Source organism: Schistocerca cancellata, chromosome 9 (assembly GCF_023864275.1).
Source record: "Schistocerca cancellata isolate TAMUIC-IGC-003103 chromosome 9, iqSchCanc2.1, whole genome shotgun sequence".
Classification (NCBI taxonomy): Eukaryota; Metazoa; Arthropoda; class Insecta; order Orthoptera; family Acrididae; genus Schistocerca; species Schistocerca cancellata.
This window is the reverse complement of record NC_064634.1, coordinates 354,511,346-354,529,216: the sequence shown is the minus strand read 5'-3', so window position 1 is coordinate 354,529,216 and position 17,871 is coordinate 354,511,346. Positions and strand designations below refer to the sequence as shown.

Below are 17,871 nucleotides of genomic sequence, written 5' to 3'. Positions count from 1 at the left end.
TTCAACCGTTAATTCGCTCACTGCAGGCCGACCCGTTGATTTCCCCTTACAGAGGCATCCAGAAGCTTTAAACTGCGCATACCATCGCCGAATGGAGTTAGCAGTTGGTGGATCTTTGTTGAACTTCGTCCTGAAGTGTCGTTGCACTGTTATGACTGACTGATGTAAGTGCATTTCAAGCACGACATACGCTTTCTCGGCTCCTGTCGCCATTTTGTCTCACTGCGCTCTCGAGCGCTCTGACGGCAGAAACCTGAAGTGCGGCTTCAGCCGAACAAAACTTTATGAGTTTTTCTACGCATCTGTAGTGTGTCGTGACCATATGTCAATGAATGGAGCTACAGTGAATTTATGAAATCGCTTCAATCATTTGTAATAGCCCTGTATATCAGACTACGGATATTATTTTGATATCACTTTAATAGTGAAGATACATGTTTTAAAGGTTTATGGCTATAGTAAAATATGGAAATATTATTCGCGCGTTAATTGAAACACTGAGAAGATTTCTCGGAAATTATTTAGGAAGCAGGTGTTGGATGACTGTTTGTTCATTCGGAATGAGATCGGGAAAAGTGTTCTTACGTATATGAATCTTAGTCTACAGACAAGGGTGGTACAGTCAATATTATGACAGCCAGTGTGATGTATTAAAACATTACTTTTTATAATGCAAAATGCAGCCATATATGCGGTGATAAGACCTAGCTTTATCACTATAATAGAAAATGTATCCTATTGTGCTTATGTACTACAGACATTCTTTGGTATTATTTGTATATATACGTATAATCCTATGGACAATAAAAGTTTAGAAGAGAATAGAAGCTTTTGAAATGTGGTGCTACAGAAGAATGCTGAAGTTTAGGTGGGTAGATGGTTCAAATGGCTCTGAGCACTATGGGACTCAACATCTTAGGTCATAAGTCCCCTAGAACTTAGAACTACTTAAACCTAACTAACCTAAGGACATCACACACACCCATGCCCGAGGCAGGATTCGAACCTGCGACCGTAGCAGTCCCGCGGTTTAGGTGGGTAGATCACATAACAAATGAGGAGGTATTGAATAGAATTGGGGAGAAGAGAAATTTGTGGTACTACTTGACTAGAAGAAGGGATCGGTTGGTAGGTCGTATTCTGAGGCATCAAGGGATCACCAATTTATTATTGGAGGACAACGTGGAGGGTAAAAATCGTAGAGGGAGACCAAGAGATGAATACACTAAACAGAATCAGAAGGATGTAGGTTGCAGTAGGTACTGGGAGATGAAGAAGCTTGCACAGGTTAGAATAGCATGGAGAGCTGCATCAAACCAGTCTGTGGACTGAAGACCACAACAACAACAAAATCTCTCAAAAAGTCTATTATCGCTTTGTAAGTTGTTTAATTTTCAGTTAAGAGGAAAGCTGCACAAATGTACATTCTTGTCGCCATGCCATAGACACATTAAGGAAAATTTGGTTAAAATCGCCATCCTATGTTGGGTCGCACGAGCACGAGGGTGAGTGTGGCGCTCATCCTGTGTGGGTGAGTGGAGATGACTGTGGGATGGAACCTGTGGGCTCTCTCTCTCTGTCTCTCTCTCTGTCTCTCCTTCCTTTTTTCCGCAACGTGAATTCAACACTCCAAAGATTTACTGGGCGACTGAGTGGTAAATAAAAGCTTCGTATCATCTCTACCACTGTAAATATTTCTTTCATACATTTCATAAACAACTCAGGGGACCAAAATGCTGGTTATTAGTAAATACCGCCGGTTAATTATCTCCTTAACCGTCGACATAGATCTATCATGTCATTTTGATAGTTTCTCATTCGCCAAATATATTACAGCATCGAGCGGCAATAATATTCCACTTCACTGCCATTTTGTTAATAAAATAACACACCAGCGATCTTCGTCTAACTAATTTTCTCTACAAAACAATTTTTCAGCACTAAATCCTCTCAACCTGCAAAAAAGAATTGCTTCTTGTCAGTACTGTTGTTAAAACAGTAACTCGTCGAAGCGATGAAGATATCTCGGAAGAGTAATGGGGAGAGCAGAAACCAATGCTAAAGTTCACAGAGTTGATAGCTGTTCCGGTGAGATATAAAGAGTATCTGGTGAATGGTGAAAACACGTAGCGTGGAAATGGCTTAAGGCTCGACAAAGTAAAGACAAATAATGGTTCAAATGGTTCAAATGGCTCTGAGCACTATGGGACTTAACATCTATGGTCATCAGTCCCCTAGAACTTAGAACTACTTAAACCTAACTAACCTAAGGACAGCACACAACACCCAGCCATCACGAGGCAGAGAAAATCGCTGACCCCGCCGGCAATCGAACCCGGGAACCCGGGCGTGGGAAGCGAGAACGCTACCGCACGACCACGAGATGCGGGCAAAGACAAAAAATACTAGAAAATAAAATAACTATTTGTTCAACGTTAAAACTGGGAACGACGTACAAACGGTTGAAACTGAACCTCGTCCGCTATCTGCGCTGAGTCGTTTTTTCGGCACAGGGACAGCAACTTTGAGCATGCAAGTTCAGCGGACTACTGAACGCTCAGATACGATGAGGTTTGTGCATATGGCACGCGGGTCTCGACCTGGTACACACGATCGCAACACGCTCCAGAGGCAGTTGTCGGCCGTAGCTGCCTCAGAAATGGCACAGTTAACGAAATGGACGGGCGTAAAATTGCTACGTCAGCTCTAATAAAACGCATATTTCACCAGTACTACTTACGTTATCTCTGTCTGTAGTATACGTAAATAAAAAGTTAAAATGGCTCTGAGCACTATGGGACTCAACGTCTGTGGTCATCAGTCCCCTGGAACTTAGAACTACTTAAACCTAACTAAGCGAACGACATCACACACATCCAAGCCCGAGGCAGGATTCGAACCTGCGACCGTAGCAGTCGCGCGGTCCCGGACTGAGCGCCTAGAACCGCTAGACCACCGCGGCCGGCAAATAAAAAGTTAAATATCCACCAGCACGCTATAAGGCAAAATGCAAAGTTCCATACACAGTCAGGAAGGATGTCAGCTTACAAAAATTCTATTATAAATAGCGCGTTGTTATTTGACAAACTCAGAATTGAGATAAGCGATATGTGCTTATTGAAAGCCAAATAATGATGTGTGTACTTCATACGTTTCTGCCACATATAGGTCACCGTTCGGCACTGAGAAACTAAAACTAATTATACACAGTCTCATTTTATTCATTCATGCAGCATTATATTGCTACAGTTTGGTAATCGTTCAGTGGTTCCTTGTATGACCTGATGCATGGCGTTGGTTAGTCTTCTGACAGCTACGATACAGGTACTTCCTTGTTTACAGTTACCGTGTGTCATGAGCAAATACGACGTGTCATGAGCAATCTACGATGTTTACGTTCACATGTGAAGCTTACTTCGCAGTAGAGCTACACAGTGAATACGAAAATCTCTTATAAAGGAGTCAACGTTGTACATTTGTTTTGATCCTGTGTCTCTACAGTAACATAGTGTGTCAGTTATGTTCTAATTTGGCACATACGGAGAATTGCGCAGGACGGTCGAAGGTAGCAAGATCTCAGCTGCAGATTAGCATAGGCGAAAAATCTTTTCCTGTATAAAAGAATTATAATGATACAAGATACTGAAATGGGACTGAGAAAGAAGTTCTTCGTAGTTAAGAACAGGAGCACAGATCTTCGTGGAAGCGGAACGTGAAACATAAGAAATCTATAGAAGAAGCAACTAGAAGCATTGGAGGTGTCTTGTAATTAAGGAATCATAAAAGTTGAGGAACAGATAAAGTGTACGAAAAGAAGTAGGGAAAAGTAGCGTAAAAACGGGTATGCGGGTCATGCCAGGTAGCTTTAGATTTCCACAACTAGTGTTGCCATCGGTCTGATTACTAAGAACTACTATCGATCATCATTCTGGGGATCGTAAATAACCGTCCTCAGCGACCGTCTGACGTTTTTCCTTCAAGACATTTTTAAAGTTTTTGTTGAAATTTTCTTAGATGTTGGCGCTTCTTGGAGAAATGTCTTCGACAGAAACTATCTGCTAAAAAGGCGTTAAGTAATTATTTCAATCAAACATGTTTTCCAGTGTATTTAAATGTTTGTAAGATGCATGTGAAGCGAATGTCTACTTTCCAACGCCATGTTTTGTTCAATTTTGCACTGTGGGACAAAAGCGAATATATTGGGTGGAGAAAAACCGGGCTGAAAAAAGCTTCCCGAAGAGTTTGGCTTGGTAGAAAATGCAAAGAATTACAAAGCAGTAATACCGACCTCCGCTCCACACAAAAATGATTTGGAAATTGAAGAAAAATGCCAAGAAGATGAAGAAGAAATGAGAAACTCAAAACGAAGACTTTTTATTAGGAAGAAACAAAAGGGTCAAGCAGTAACGAAGGTAATATGGCAAGAAAAAAAGAAAGAGAGAGAGAGAGAGAGAGATAGTTCGAAGACCCAGGCGAAGCATGCGTATTTTGTAATGGACTATTTTTGGACTATATATTAAAGGCTGATTATCTCTGATATCTGTCTCATATGAAATGTTCCACTGATGAAGAGGAAGGTAAGAAGACAACTACTTCGTCTGTGATTCCTTTCTTAACAAAGCGTGTTTTCTGGTTTAATTAGGAACAGTATGCATATATTAGCGAAATATTTTAAATTGTTGAAGTCTGATAATAAAAACAAGAAAAAAGACGTATCGTATTCCTTGGTAGTATATGTGAGGATTTCTATACATTTTCATATTTTTTTTGCAGCAGAATAAACATTTTTTCTTATTTCAAATTTCTCCATTCATTGAATTGGGTACACCGTTTTACCCAACGCCTGAGGCACAACAGGTTTTTTTGTGCTTGACTAGATTAAGCTGCGGTGGTTCATTTTAAGCCGAAACCGTACTAGTATCGTGTTGTAGAATATGTAAGAGATCAGAATAACTTTAATTTGGAAATTTATTGCTGCGCGGGGTAGCCGTGCGGTCTAGGCGTCTTGTCACGGTTCGTGCGGCCCCTCCCGCCGGAGGTTCGAGTCCGCCCTTGGACATTAATGTGTTGTCCTTAGCGTAATTAGTGTGTAAGTCTAGGGACCGATGACCTCAGCAGTTTGATCCCATAGTCCTTACCACAAATTTCCATTTTTGGAAATTTATTTATCACTGAAAATAAATGTATATGAATTGAAAGTTCGGGTACCAAGTTTTACCCTACTTTCCCCTATTGTAGTGAATGTGAGAGGAAAGGACTTTACGGATGAATCTCACCAGAGGATGGCATAGGAAGTCTGCTATGCCATCCACGAGCAGCTAACTTGGGGCTAGAAGAAGTATTAGAGGGTAAAATAGTAAGGCAGACAAAGACCTGAATATGGAAGACATATTATCTGGGAATTGGGTATGGTAATAATAGATAAAGAAACTGGCAGAGGATAAGACAGCGTAAAACCATTAGAAAGACTGACGACCCACAAGAGAGATCGTAAAATCTAAAGTGCCGGTTGTCGAGGAAGAGCGCTAACCGCTCCCGGTTTGAGGCCGGTCGCGCAGCTGGAGGCTATTTTCTGCCGCCGGTGTTTTGCTTGGCCCTCGCTCCCAAAGAACAATAGCAGGGCCACACACGGCCGCCGCCGACTGCCACTGCCGTAGCGCGGTCCCTGCTGTGCTCTTACTCGCACCGCTGGCCGACGTATTTATAATGGCCGCGCCAGTATCATCTTACCACTGCGGAAGCGGCCACCAGCCCCTTCCCGCGACACAACTAACAAATTTGATGGCAAGAAAATACCACGCAGTTCTCCTTTATGCCCAATGTTCTGCAAACTATCCAGCAAACATAGAATGCTACTGAGATATTGCAAAATAAAATTTTAGGTAAATACACTGGAAATGGGAAGTTTTTCACTAGAACACCTTTACTGCTACGAACCTGGTAGTCCAGTATTTCCCTGGCAGTGGGATATGTTAATTGAAATTACACCCTTACATGAAATTTTCGTTATGGAAAAAAGCAGGTCCTATTTATGAAGAGTGGTGCGAAAGCTGATGGCTGTTGGGAGTTTCTAACGTTACTGAAACTACTCAGATTGAGATCACAATGCAGCATCTGACATACACGTGGAGCGTCATGACGAGAGATCGCACTGGAAGATGGCTGTATTGCGACAGCTGCAGAATGAGTAGTGATTAAATGGATTGAGAACAGCGTGGCAACAAGAGGGGTCGTAAGTCCTTCCAGAAAAACTACTCTTCGAGAAGATCGTACGATTGTTCGATGTGGCGAATACGCGGATGACAACAACTGTGTTCCGGTCAGAGATTACGGACACACTGTCACCGTCAGTTGTCGTCAACCAATTACTGTAATCTGGGCTGAGAGCTTGAGTTGCCGCTCGTCAATAATCAAATCTGCCATGTAAGCAGGAGATCCCGGGTTCGAGTCCCGGTCGGGGCACACATTTTCAACATGTCCCCAATGAAGTATATCAACACCTGCTTGCAGCTAGGGTGTCCATTTAATTATCATTTCATTTCTAGCAAAGCTGCATGGTCATTGACGGTAACTGTTCTTTCGGGAACAGATACTACCGTCATATATAGTTAAAAATACTGGTTTCCGGCCTTTGACCTTCTTGTGCGAACGCACACGCTATGCCCGAACTCGTACGGGACTTGTTAGATTAATCTGCCACGAGTAATGAGTATGATGGGCAAACATCTATTAGGCGCACTACGAATGTAGTATTGTGGACATGTTGGGAATGTGGATCTCACGAGGAGCGTGCAAGGGATAAGTCCCTGCAGACGCACTATCCTCTGTGCCCGCGGTGGCTCAGATGGATAGAGCGTCTGCCATGTAAGCAGGAGATCCCGGGTTCGAGTCCCGGTCGGGGCACACATTTTCAACATGTCCCCAATGAAGTATATCAACGCCTGCTTGCAGCTGGGGTGTCCATTCAATTATCATTTCAATAATCAAATCGTTCAAATGGCTGTAAGCACCACGTGACTTAACATCTGAGGTCATCAGTCTGCTAGACTTAGAACTACTTAAACCTAACTAACCTAACGACATCACACACAGCCATGCCCGAGGCAGGATTCGAACCTGCGTCTGTAGCAACAGCACGGTTCCGGGCTGAAGCGCCTAGAACTGCTCGGCCACCGCGGCCGGCCGTCAGTAATCGCTGACATCATACCACTGGCAACGGAGACTTGCATGTCTACAGCCAGTCAACTGGGCCACTGGGCGACATTCTGTGGTGTGCAGCGATGAACATGATATCGGTTTGTGTCAGGCTGACGTCAAGTGTTTGTAGATGATTTGGTGAAAATTCGCTGGAAGTTGCGTCTCTCAAGATCCACATCTCTCCAAGTGCTGGAATCAAGGCGTAAAGACCTTTTGGATATGACAGTAACATTGATTTCGTAATTGTTGAAGAAAGGCAGTTTGCTAGCTAGTGTAAGGAAAGAAAGGTAAACTATGTTGTCATATCCGTACTTATCTCTGTGGTGTCACCGCCAGACACCACACTTGCTAGGTGGTAGCTTTAAATCGGCCGCGGTCCATTAGTACATGTCGGACCCGCGTGTCGCCACAGTCAGTATTTGCAGACCGAGCGCCACCACACGGCGGGTCTAGAGAGACGGACTAGCACTCGCCCCAGTTGTACAACCGACTTTGCCAGCGACTACACTGACGAAGCCTTTCTCTCATTTGCCGAGAGACAGTTAGAATAGCCTTCAGCTAAGTCCATGACTACGACCTAGCAAGGCGCCATTAACCATATCTGGAGAGAGTCTCACTTGTATTAACCAAGAGCGATGTACCACAATGATGGAATTAAAAGTTAAGTAAACAGACGCTACGTACTTTTCTTTAGTGCATTAATAACGTATCCTGTTCCACACTTCACGCCAGTTGGCGTGTGTGTACGCGTGCCTTTCGCTTACCCGTCACTGTGGACTGGCTGTCTTGTCAGTCCACTACAATCTCCGTCCGAACAGGTCTCGGAAGACCCAACGGTACTGACCGACCGCCATGTCGATCTCATCCTATAGGAGACACCGGATGCGGATGCTCAGGGACGTGTGGTCAGCACACGCCTTCCCGGCCGTCGTCAGTTTTCGTGACCGGAGCCGCTGCTCCTCAATGAGCCTCACAAGGGTTGAGTGCACCCCGCTTGCCAGCAGCGCTCGACAGTCGGGACGGTCAACCACGGAAGTGCTAGCCAATCCCGAAAATGCTTCGGCGATCTGACGGGAACCCGTGTTACCACAGCGGTAAAGCAGTTGGCGTCGTATCTGTACACTATTGTCAATTTCACTGTAGCAATTCTAACATCATTTACGTCGTGAAGTTTGGCTACAACTGGTTGATCCAAAAAACATGGTTAGAAAGGAATCACAAAATCAAGTAACAGATACAAATTCAACATTCTGAGTATGGAAACAGTCACAGACATGATTATACACAAGGAATCAAGTCACACACATTCTCGAAAAATGGCCACCAATAGACATGCAATATATACACTGTGTAGAACACCCCTAAGCAAATATAACTGCCCAGAAGAACTGAAGATGATTGTCAACAGGGTACAAAAGACTGGATACAAGAGCAAGACACTACAGTAGCTACACAACAACCTTAAAACGAAGAGATAAAAAGAAAATAGCAAAGTTAAGAACAGTTCAAATATACAAACCTGTAACTACTACACGCAGAGCACACTCACACCAGAAAACACACCTGTCAGTATAAACATAAAATTCCACACTATAACATAACACAACCAACTAACACGCAAGGTTAGTAACATCTTCAGAATACATAAAATTAATGTATCCTTCAAGACAAATAGTACATTGAAAAAGAAATTAACATATGTCAGGTAAGAAAAAGATAAATGCTACAGTTCAGGAATATATGAATTGAACTGTAATAGTTGTAACTGTAAATATACTGAGATGACAGAAACAAATTATATATCAGGTACGAATATATATATATATATATATATATATATATATATATATATATATATATATATATATATAAGGACATTGAAGAGTGAATATGGTCAGAATATTTAATAAAGGAAAAAGCAGACATGTCAACCTTATGGTATCACAAAATTCCCTCTACTTTCAAATACTTCATAGAGAAGGCCTAAATAAAAAATATACTTTGTAAGGTAAAAAGCAATAGAAGAAAGAAATACTCTCAGTAATTCTAACCATAATATAAGAAGCAAAACACACACACACGCACACAAAATGCCTCACCACACACCCTCCCTCCCTCAGTTACCACGCCTATACATCATTCTGTGCTGCTGCGTGCTTGGCTGCCCCGAGTCTCGACCTGGACGCATTGGAACAACTGTGGGATAAGCTATAGAGTCCCAATAGCGCCAGACTCCAGCCTCGAACATCAGTACCTTCTTGCTTTCGGCTCTTGTGGAAGAATGAGCTACCATTCTTTCAGAAACATTCAGCCACCTCAATGGAAGTGTCGCCGAATGAGTTCAAGGCGTCATAAAGGCGAAGAGGGAACACACCCAGTATGAATGATCACTAATAAACGTTCGAATATTTTTTGTCATATAGTATAGATCTGTGATGGTGATTGGTCAATTCCAAAAAGATTCTGTGGTATGATGTAATGACATCCATAATTATGACACATTTCATTACCCTTGTTTAGTTGATGTACAAATTTCTAACCTCCTTTAGAGACACTATCCATTCTGTTCAACTGGTATTCCAAATCCTTTGCCGTCTCTAACAGAAGTACGTCATTGGGAGACCTCATTTTTTTCTGTTATCCCTATACATTACCACGTTTTCCCTATCTCCTGGTTATGTAAGGTACAAAATGAATAACGTCGGTAACAGATTACAACCCTGTCCCGTTTCCTTTTCAGCTACTGCTTCCCTTTCATGTCCTTCGGCTCTTATACCTACAGCCTGGTTACTGCACAAGTTGCAGATAACATACTGTTCGCTGTATTTCATCGCTAGTAACTTGTGAAATCCAAAGATTGTATTCTATTCAACTATGTCAAAAGGTTTCTTTGAATCTTCAACCTGTATTCTAAGGAAAATTCTAGGTTCGGTATCGTCTCTCGTGGTAGTGTCTTGCTTGGTACTGGCTTGCCAACTAAACTGATATTCACACTGGTGTTATACTTTCGCCTAAAGTTTTTTTTTATTTTTCTATAGGCAGCATCTGTGTTTCCCGTAGTGATGAATTCATGAATAACTTTCGGTTATCCTCTAATAGTTCCTCCTTTATCATTTTGCTGTTCCCGGCAGCGTCATTTTAAATGTGTGTTTTTCCTTCTACCTGCTTACTTTGCTACACTTTATATTAGCTCTTCTCGTTAATTAAATTTAGTATTTCGTATACAATATTTCTGCCGGGCCTTGACTTTTTGATCCCATTCTGCCTTTACGTTTCTCCTTTCAAAACTTCATACTCGTCTTCTAGTATATTCCTTTTCCATGGTTTAGTCAATAATTACCTTTCAGTTCCTTTGAGACTTCCAATAACCTCTGATTCCTTCAATTTACGTAGGTCCCATATTTTTAATTTCCTCGTTTCTGCAGTTTCTTCATTTTTATTTGCAACTAAAGTTAATAATTTATAGCCAGATTCCACATCTTCCCCTGGAAATGTTCTGCAGTTTAAAACCTGGCCAAGAAACCTCCGTATTATCCTCAAATAATTTATTTGAAACATCTCGGTGTTTAAATGCCTCTTAAACATACACATTTTTTCGTGATCCTTTGATAAAGCATTCTCCAATTTTTTTCTTTTCTTCCTTTCCTACAGTCGAATTTCAGTCCCAGTTACAGAGGTTCGTCCCTCATAACAATCTGAATAATTTCTTAAATCTCATCATTCATTCTTGGAATTTCTTCTTCATCGGTGGAGTTAACAGACTCATAAATTTGTGTCACTGTAGTACTTGTTGATTCTTCTACCTATCTTGGCTCTGATAGTGGTTTCGCTATGTTCTACGTCGTAGTTTACCTAAATTCATATTTTCTTACTCATGTTTAGAGCTACTCCTGCATTCTCATAATTTATTTTTTATCGACACTCCATTACTCACCCTATCAGAGGTCCTACCTGCCACTGCACTTCAGAGGGTAAATACAAGCCAGTTGAAACACTATATGTCAATAAATAAAAGATTATAGTTTTTATACAAAGATTTTACGATAAGACTGCTGCATATATTTGAAGGCATAGACATATTCAGAGTGCTAGACCGCTAAAAATTAGTGTAAATAATTTTGAATGCAAGCATGCAAATCTGCATCCGTTGTGCTGTACAGGTGCCAGATGTCAGTTTGTAGGATGCAGTTCCATGCCTGTTGCACCTGGTCCATCAATCCAAGGTCGGTTAATGTTGGTTGTGGATGACGCTGGAGTTGTGCGATCATATCTCACGGGCGCACGGCGGAGGCAGAACTGGTGCGCGAGCAGGCCAAGGCAACGTGCTGATAAACTGTCGAGCATGTTGGGTTACAACAGCGATATATGGGCGAGCGTTATTCTGCTGGAAACAACCCCATGGAATGCTGTTCATGAATGTGAACACAGCAGGTCGAATTGCCAGACTGACCGACAAATTAGCAGTCAGGGTATGTAAGATATTCACGAGAGTGCCCCAGCTGTCATGCGAAATAGCACCCCATACAATAACACCAGGTGTACGTCCGACATATCTAATAGGCAGAAAAATTGGTAGCAGGCCCTCAACTGACCTACTTCTAACCAAACTGGCATCAAGATAGGACCATCTGATCTCCATGCCGCCGTTCAATGAGCTTTCGCTTGACACCAGTTAAGTCGCCAATGGCGTTGATTTGGGGTCAGTGGAATGTACGCTACAGCACGTCTTCCTCGGAGCTGTCCTTGAAGTAACCGCTTTGTAACAGTTCGATGTGTCACTGTGGCACCAGCTGCTGCTCATATTGCTGCTGCAGGTGCAATATAGCGCGCCAAAGCCATACGCTTGACCCGAAGGTCTTCCCGCTCGGCAGTGACACCTGACTGTCAGGAGCCGGGTCTTCCTGCGACCGTACATTCTCGTGAGCACCGATGCGACATTCCTGCAAAGACTTTCTACATTAACACAGGAGGAACATTCAGCTTTTCGTAGCCCTATTTACACGACCTCGTTCAAACTCAGTGAGTTGTTAATGTTCAAATGCGTGTGAGTTCTTAAGGGACTAAACTGCAGAGATCATCGGTCCAAGTAGTTCTAATGGCTCTGAGCACTATGGGACTTAACATCTGAGGTCATCAGTCCCCTAGAACTTAGAACCTAACTAACTTAAGTACACTACTGGCTATTAAAATTGCTACACAAGAAGAAATGCAGATGATAAACGGGTATTCATTGGACAAATATATTATAGTAGAACACATGTGATTACATTTTCACACAATTTGGGTGCATAGATCCTGAGGAATCAGTATCCAGAACAACCACCTCTGGCCATAATAAAGGCCTTGATGCTGCCCATGCAGCTTCAACACAATACTACAGTTCATCAACTTGTGTATTCTGACGAGCCAGTTGCTCAGCCACCACTGACCACACGTTTTCAATTGGCGAGACATCTGGAGAATGTACTGGCCAGGGCAGCAGTCGAACATTTTCTGTATCCAGAAAGGCCCGTACAGGACCTGCAACACGCGGTCGTGAATTATCCTGCTGAAATGTAGGGTGTCGCAGGGATCGAATGAAGGGTAGAGCCATGGGTCGTAACACATCTGAAATGTAACGTCCACTGTTCAAAGTGCCGTCAATGCGAATAAGAGGTGACCGAGAAGTGTAACCAATGGCACCCCATACCATCACGCCAGGAGATACGCCAGTATGGCGATGACGAATATACGCTTCCAATGTGCGTTGACCGCGATGTCGCCAAACACGGATGCGTTCATCATGATGCTGTAGACGGAACCTGGATTCATCCGAAAAAATGACGTTTTACCATTCGTGCACCCAGGTTCGTCGTTGAGTACACCATCGCAGGCGCTCCTGTCTGTGATGCAGCGTCAAGGGTAACCGCAGCCATGGTCTCCGAGCTGATAGTCCATGCTGCTGCAAACGTCTTCGAACTGTTCGTGCAGATGGTTGTTGTCTTGCAGACGTCCCCATCTGTTGACTCAGGGATCGAGACGTGGTTGCACGATCCGTTACAGCCATGCAGATAAGATGCCTGTCCTCTCGACTTCTACTGATAGTTCAAATGGCTCTGAGCACTATGGGACTCAACTGCTGTGGTCATAAGTCCCCTAGAACTTAGAACTACTTAAACCTAACTAACCTAAGGACAGCACACAACACCCAGCCATCACGAGGCAGAGAAAATCCCTGACCCCGCCGGGAATCGAACCCGGGAACCCGGGCGTGGGAAGCGAGAACGCTACCGCACGACCACGAGATGCGGGCTCTACTGATAGGAGGCTGTTGGGATCCAGCACGGTGTTCCGCATTACCCTCCTTAACCAACCGATTCCATATTCTGCTAACACTCATCTCGACCAAGGTGACCAGCAATGTCGCGATACGATAAACCGCAATCGGGATGGGCTACAATCCGACCTTTATCATAGTCGAAAACGTGATGGTACGCATTTCTCCTCCTTATACGAGGCATCACAACAGCGTGTCACCAGGTAACGCCGATCAACTGCTGTTTGTGTATGAGAAATCGGTTGGAAACTTTCCTCATGTCAGCACGTTGTAGGTGTCGCTACCGGTGCCATCCAAGTGTGAATGCGCTGAAAAGCTAATCATTTGCATATCCTAGCATCTTCTTCCTGTCGGTTAAAAATTTCGCGTCTGTAGCGCGTCATCTTCGTGGTGTAGCAATTTTAATGGCCAGTAGTGTACATCACACACACCCATGCCCGAGGGAGGACTCGAACCTCCGGCGGGAGGGGCAGCGCAGTCAGTAAAATGGCGCCTCTAACTGCGCGGCCACTCCATGCGGCGAGTTGTTGATAATGACATCTTTGTCACTTTGAAGGCATTCTTGATTAACATCAACTCACCATATGCAGTCTCAAACGTAACTAAAGAACACGACCTTTACAGCGTGTAATTAAAGCAAACCTGAATTGTATCTTCATTGCGGTGCAAGTAGCTCTACTCTTATGCGACTTGCGTGACATGTTAACAGACATAACCTTTCAGAGACAGGAACACGCCAATTAACTTTTGTTTATGTTGCACAACACCTGCCAGTTTATTTAACAGTCTTATTGTTCATCCGAAACTTTGAATGGCCGAGTGCTTTCCCCTATGCAAAATAAAATTTCTGGCTTTGTATCAAGTCGAATTTTTCAGTGATACGGTGGATACTTAAGCTTTTGTCTGTTTCACGCATTTTGTGAGCTGTGTCTGGAGTTATGGAGTCGCTGAAGTGGTTCAGTCTGAAACCTGGTTGGTAGGCACTCAGAGAGCGCACAGGATAAGGTTACAATTGTGGATGGGACCATAAACAGTTACTGTGAGTTGCACAATCAAACACACAACTTAATTTGTCTAAGAACCACTTAGAAATCAAAAGCTATTAAAATAGAAAGAAAACTTTTTTCCTTAAAAAAACATGCAATTGAAAACAATTAACGGCTGAAGGCCTACACTACAGCCGGCCGGCGTGGCCGTGCGGTTCTAGGCGCGTCAGTCTGTAACCGCGTGACCGCTAGGGTCGCAGGTTCGAATCCTGCCTCGGGCATGGATGTGTGTGATGTCATTAGGTTAGTTAGGTTTAAGTAGTTCTGAGATCTAGGGGACTGATGACCACAGATGTTGAGTCCCATAGTGCTCAGAGCCATTTGAGCCTACACTACACGTCTGAAGGAAAACTACAATTAAAACACATTAACACATAATTTTTTTCCAACCAAGAAATTTCTGTTTAAACTTACAATAGAACGACCAAAAGCCTAGTTAATGAAATATTAACTTACTGCACTGCTGAAATCTACAAACAAATTTGAAACAGCGGCTGAAGGACTGAACACCAAGTCACACAAACAATTTAATATGACCCCTTCATTCTTATAAAAAAATTCTTCTTTAAAGAATACACATGGCTGAAGGCCTTACTAAACGGGTTTCACGTAAATCCTCAGCTGAAGGCCACACATAACAGATTGAACAACTAAGAGCTTAGGGCCTGCATTGCAAACAGTTTCAGATAGAACAAACTTTATGGGAAAATATATTTTTTAAATAACATCAATATTCAAAATTTTAATTTAAAATTGCTGAAGGCCTTTATGTAAAATTTAAAAATAACGGAAATAATACAGGGCTGAAGGCCTCGCGCAATACTTCAAACTAAAATGAAAATCATAACCTAAAGCAACAGAACAAGTGGTTCTCAGAAATGTTCCAAGGGTCTGCCTGAGAATGTAGCTCAAACGTAAGGTGATGTGAGACAGGAAACCAAGAGTTGCAGTTAAGGCGCTGCAGTCATGGACTGTGTGGCTGGACCTGGCAGAGGTTCGAGTCCTCCCTCGGGCATGGACGTGTATGTTTGTCCTTAGGATAATTTAGGTTAAGTAGTGTGTAAGCTTATGGACTGATGACCTTAGCAGTTAAGTCCCATAAGATTTCACACACGTTTGAACACAGTTGAAGTTAAGTAATCGGATGGCAACCTAAATTAGGGACGGCCCAAGCACCGACCAACAATTTAACCAATTCCCTTTCGTCCGACCAGTTGCACAACGATGGTAAATATCGGCTGAGGACGACAATACGAACAGCCCTACATCTTCAGAAATTGGCGTCTAAAAACAGCGAAGGGAACAATAACCACTCTAAGCAAAATATGAACCAAACAACTTAAAAGGCTGTCGAACAACAAGCTGTGCCGCACAGCATCAACACGACGAGGAAAGGCACACTGCTGGAAAACTACGCTAGCGACCAGAGCAGGTAACTGGGGCGTTAGCAGCTACAGGGCAGAAAATACCGCAGGTGCACTTTACTGGCAAGTAACAGTCAGTTTAATAATTAATCACAATATAGGAAAACGGCTGCAAGATTTCATCGAGTCCAACACATCATACGTTGCTGCTAGCCGGAACGACCCTGGGAGCAACCCAGAAGTGAACAAGAGATGTCACAGTAGTTGAGGTTTTATAACAGGTTAACTGTTCACTCAACTTCAGCGTCCAGGTTCGGTGGGCACCGAACTTTGTCGCTCTCGCAGCTAGCGCCTCACGATGCGACTGCACGTGCACGCCACCAACGGTCCCAGCCTGGCCTCGCGCTGCGGAGACTTCCTCGCTGCTCCGTCAATACCAACTGACCACCACACACACCACCACAACCCGGAAATACACTCCTGGAAATTGAAATAAGAACACCGTGAATTCATTGTCCCAGGAAGGCGAAACTTTATTGACACATTCCTGGGGTCAGATACATCGCACGATCACACTGACAGAACCACAGGCACATAGACACAGGCAACAGAGCATGCACAATGTGCAGACCGCGTGAGACGACGCTTCATCCAGTCCCAAACATGCTCAATGGGGGACAGATCCGGAGATCTTGCTGGCCGGGGTAGTTGACTTACACCTTCTAGAGCACGTTGGGTGGCACGGGATACATGCGGACGTGCATTGTCCTGTTGGAACAGCAAGTTCCCTTGCCGGTCTAGGAATGGTAGAACGATGGGTTCGATGACGGTTTGGATGTACCGTGCACTATTCAGTGTCCCCTCGACGATCACCAGTGGTGTACGGCCAGTGTAGGAGATCGCTCCCCACACCATGATGCCGGGTGTTGGCCCTGTGTGCCTCGGTCGTATGCAGTCCTGATTGTGGCGCTCACCTGCACGGCGCCAAACACGCATACGACCATCATTGGCACCAAGGCAGAAGCGACTCTCATCGCTGAAGACGACACGTCTCCATTCGTCCCTCCATTCACGCCTGTCGCGACACCACTGGAGGCGGGCTGCACGATGTTGGGGCGTGAGCGGAAGACGGCCTAACGGTGTGCGGGACCGTAGCCCAGCTTCATGGAGACGGTTGCGAATGGTCCTCGCCGATACCCCAGGAGCAACAGTGTCCCTAATTTGCAGGGAAGTGGCGGTGCGGTCCCCTACGGCACTGCGTAAGATCCTACGGTCTTGGCGTGCATCCGTGCGTCGCTGCGGTCCGGTCCCAGGTCGACGGGCACGTGCACCTTCCGCCGACCACTGGCGACAACATCGATGTACTGTGGAGACCTCACGCCCCACGTGTTGAGCAATTCGGCGGTACGTCCACCCGGCCTCCCGCATGCCCACTATACGCCCTCGCTCAAAGTCCGTCAACTGCACATACGGTTCACGTCCACGCTGTCGCGGCATGCTACCAGTGTTAAAGACTGCGATGGAGCTCCGTATGCCACGGCAAACTGGCTGACACTGACGGCGGCGGTGCACAAATGCTGCGCAGCTAGCGCCATTCGACGGCCAACACCGCGGTTCCTGGTGTGTCCGCTGTGCCGTGTGTGTGATCATTGCTTGTACAGCCCTGTCGCAGTATCCGGAGCAAGTATGGTGGGTCTGACACACCGGTGTCAATGTGTTCTTTTTTCCATTTCCAGGAGTGTACTAGCGGTCAGACCAAAGATAGTATGACAGTACAAGTATCGATAAGCGCTGCTGCTGCCACTGAAGGAGGCAAGCCAGCAACTTCGTTACGCCAGTAAGTAAGGAAGAAACAAGATGCCACTCGATGTGACAAAATACCAAAGAACAAACGGCATGAACGCGAGCAGCACACGGCTCACAGTCCAAATGCGTCAAGGTATATTTT

General features: G+C 44.3%; 1 non-coding gene across 1 annotated transcript; it reads left to right on the top strand.

Moving 5' to 3' along the window:
• Positions 1 to 6,828: 6,828 nt before the first annotated feature.
• Trnat-ugu (transfer RNA threonine (anticodon UGU)) lies at positions 6,829 to 6,903 on the top strand. Its single transcript has one exon. It is a non-coding gene; the product is annotated as a tRNA-Thr (tRNA).
• Positions 6,904 to 17,871: the final 10,968 nt, after the last annotated feature.